Below are 4,146 nucleotides of genomic sequence, written 5' to 3'. Positions count from 1 at the left end.
TTGGGAGACAGAATTCCATTAATTCACATAAAAAAAAATTTAAAATATGTAATGAGGAACTTTATTTCTTTGTGGAGCTTTGAGCATTTAGCTAGAGAGTTGGGGCTAGCTTAATTGAGAATACGTATAAAAAATACTCCACTATAGTTCCAGTTCAAAACTGACAAATCCTTGATTAGGACCCCCTCAAAATCTCCAAACCCTAGCTGCCAAAATCTTTCCCCCCCTTTCCTTTTCAGGCGGCGGGATGGGATGGATCCTTCCCTTTTGATCTCTCTCCCTCCGTTCTCTTCCCTCTCACCATCGAATCGTCTTCACTCTCAATCCCACGACTAAAGTTCGGGTGTCCATTGGGAACTTTTCAGTCAGATCATTTTCCGGTGATGTTCTGAGACTTCAGTTTCAATAGTTGTGGGTAAGATGTTGCCTACCACCGTTCTCAGCCTCCATTTTCTCTCAGATCTGTAACCTGATGCCATCTATCACATTTGCTGGGCAACCACCTCCCAACGATATGATCATATTTTGTGAAGCAGAGTGGTGGTTACGAGTCCATCAAGATGGTTGCGAAAGAGGGGAACGGATGTTTCGGCGCGCGGTGCTTCTTTTTCTTTGTTTTAATAATATCCTCATTCGGGGGTTTTGTCATATCCTTTGGGGGATTTCTTCTCATTCTGTAGGGCGACGCATCTATGCGCTTATACGCTCTTTTTGTTGGTGTGTCCGATCTGTGGACTCTCAACCTTTTTCATAGGGATCTTTTGATAAATACTACTGCCTCAAAACTTTTTTGGCAAAAAAATTACGTTCTTCAATATATATAGTACTCGTTTGAACAACAAAACTTTAGATCTATACGAGATAAATTAATTATAATTATGGCTTACCTGTATTATTTCACTTTTATGAAAACTTGTTGAAGGGTGCACATGCATGGATGGACCTGTTATTATACAAAACTAATTTCGTTCGATTATTTAGTTGGATGATACGTACAATGGTATAGGGCCAATTCCAAGTGGGGTACCGTCGTAACACAAGCACATAATTAGTCATGTTACAAACTATACGTATATGAGCGTGTTTACAAATTCTGAAGAAAAAAAAAATCAAAATTTCGAAGTTTTATAAAGAAATTATTGGTAACTATTAAAAACTTCTGGTAACATATATTTTGAGATTTTTGGAATCCGTAGAAGCTAAAAAAAAAAAGAGTCTAGAATCTGATTTGAGAGCTAGAGATTGATTTGGAGATCTTTTGGGATACTTCATTTTTTTGATCGAGGGTAAGTTACTTAAAAGTTGATACTTCATTTTTATAGCAAACAGTACTAGCTACTTCTTCTTCTTCTTCTTCTTTTTTATCAGCAAAAGAAAATTTTATTAATCTCCGAAATAAATTAAGTTACAAAGATTAAAATGAACTAATTAAAAGGAAAATTTTATTAAACAGTACAAGCTTTTATTGAAACTAATTAATCATAATTTCTTGTTACAAATCAGATATAGTCAGTCCAGAGTAACAGTTAATTTATAATTACTCCCAACATACTTTAAGATTTATAAACTAAATATTCCCATGCATCTCTCTCTCTCTCTCTCTCTCTCTCTCTCTCTCTCTCTCTCTCTCTCTGTATATATATATATATATATATATATATATATATATATATATATATATATATATATATATATATATATGGTAATCCATTTCGTAACGCTTCCATTTTGCCGGCTTAATGGTGAACAACAAGGCATTAGTCGCTTTTAATTACTAATTGGCTACTTGTATGAGATTGAGTTCTGGCATAATGAGTCCAAACTTCTGGAATCAAACTTAAAAATATACTCCCTCCGTCCCAAATTCTTTGTCCGGTCCGCAAAACGGAGTGTTAAAAATAATGCAATTTTTTCAAGAAAAGATTTAAACTTTTTTCACAAATTAAAAATACTCTTTGATATCTAGTAAGTTGTTGAAAAACTTTTGATTTTTTCTTGCAAAAATTGTATTATTTTTAACACTCCGTTTTGCGGACCGGACAAAGAATTTGGGATGGAGGAAGTATATAGATGCACAATGAAAATTTATATAAAAGTATTAGAAGTGACCGGCGATATTAATAATGGAGAAATTGGAACACTTACCATATTTGTCAGGTTTATGAGTAACAAAAGTATGGCAAAAAAAATGATAAAAGGACACCGATGCTCATTGAGAAAATTGACCTTATTAATCAACAAAAGTATTAGGAAATGTTTTCTTTTTTGATAGGCAATAAAAGTTTTATTAGTAAATATTTTAACAAAGCTCAGGATCATGTATCTGCAATATTTCCATAGAAATAAAAAAAAGTTATAATATATGGTGACGGGTATTGAGTCGCACTAGTATGCTAAAATACATTGTCATACAAAAAGAATAGAAAATAATATTTCTCCTTCTCTCTATCTTTTATGATCATTTTCTTGGGTTCGCCGCTTGGGGGGAGGTGCCTCCTCCTCCCCTAGGCATCTCTCTCTCTCTCTCTCTCTCCCCTTGCTCTACCATAGCTTCCCCCTTTCCTAGTCTCCTCCTTCTTTTCTCGGTCCCTTCCCTCTCGGTTTCTCCTTTCTTCGGACGCTACCCAATTAGTACCCATATGTTTTTTTTTTTTTTTTTTGTCAATAATGGTCATCATGATAATTGATAATTGATAAGTGTAGGCCCCAAAGTCCGGATTATTAAGTGCAAATCACATAATCTGGGGGAGTAGTATTTTATGTATAGAATTCAATTTCATCCGCATCTAAATAAAAATAAACTCCAGAGATCATTGATTGCATGGTGCTTACAAAAATTCTGGTATGGAGTGGATAGAAAGGGTGACCTGTGACTGTCTACCTACAGTTCTGCTAGAGCCTAGACAGCAAGGGTAATATAGGAAATTAAGCCATTAGACAACAAGCAAGAGTACGTAGGAAATTATGGGCAGCAGCAGCAGCAGCAGCAGCAAAAGCAGCTGAACTAATCTTTTGACAAAACTACGCCACCTTTCCACTGAGGACTTCGGAGGAAGAATCTGCTTTCTAATCTGTGTCTATCAATTAAAATACTTCACTTAATTATACAAATACTTTATAGCTAGCATTACTGCTGCTGCTGCTGCTTCTTCTTTTCTTTTCTTTTTTTCTTTTACAAATGTTTTTCTTCATTAGCCCTGTATTCTACCTGGTTAGCTGATAATGATTGAGTCAAGTTGTATTTTTATGACTTCTAAAATCACATAATCACAAGTTAGTGGATTTCTAGCTTTTTCTCCCAGAGGGTGGACCATTGAAAACTACTTTAATCGATCATTGAGTAAATTAAAGATAACTAAACAAATGAAGATCCAACGGTCATGATCGTACAACTGGATTGATTCTGGCCGTAGGAATCTCCTAGAAGGGGTGATCGTACGGTGGGTGGTCAATGCATAATCGAATCCCTTGCGTGTGTTGCATAATTGGTGATTACCAAAATATCGAGGAGCTATTTTTTGATTAATAAAGTATCAATTAAAGATATGAACTTTCAGCAAATGGAAAAGTTTGGACCTTTAGTTAAAGGCTGTGCTTGCGGCTTTTTAAATTTGTTGGTTGCGGGAAACTTCTATATTGAAAATAAGGGCTGAACAAGATTAGTATACATTTGACAGAACAGAGTGATTATCTTGTATAAATGTGTAAGAGTGAAAATGGGGTGATTCTTTTTTCTTTTTTTTTTTTGGGTTAGGAGAGGTACGTAGTAGGGATCTAAATACATGGGAGGGTTATCATATCCTTAATTTGTGGCTTTCTATAATTTTTAAAGGGAAAATTTTCGTAGTCATCCCTGTAGTTTTACGGTTGTCTCACTTTCGTCCCTCTAGTTTCAAAATGCTCTAATTTCGTCCCTGTAGTTTGTTTTACGTTCCAAATTGGTAAAATCGTTAAAACCGTTAACGAAACTAACGGAAAAAAAAATAAGTGTTCCGATTTTCAATCCGTTTGAACCGGTGCAAATATCTTATTTTTTTGATAATTTTATCTTAAATGGTCATAATAGATTTTTAGCTCTAAGGCTTTTCAATGAGCACCCTAAGAGAGCCCTGAAACTAAATAAAGAGTCTTTGGGTGCTCGTTGAA

This window comes from Rhododendron vialii, chromosome 4a, assembly GCF_030253575.1.
Source record: "Rhododendron vialii isolate Sample 1 chromosome 4a, ASM3025357v1".
NCBI classification, from domain to species: domain Eukaryota; kingdom Viridiplantae; phylum Streptophyta; class Magnoliopsida; order Ericales; family Ericaceae; genus Rhododendron; species Rhododendron vialii.
The sequence above is the reverse complement of the archived record's forward strand: the minus strand, read 5'-3'. Positions refer to the sequence as shown.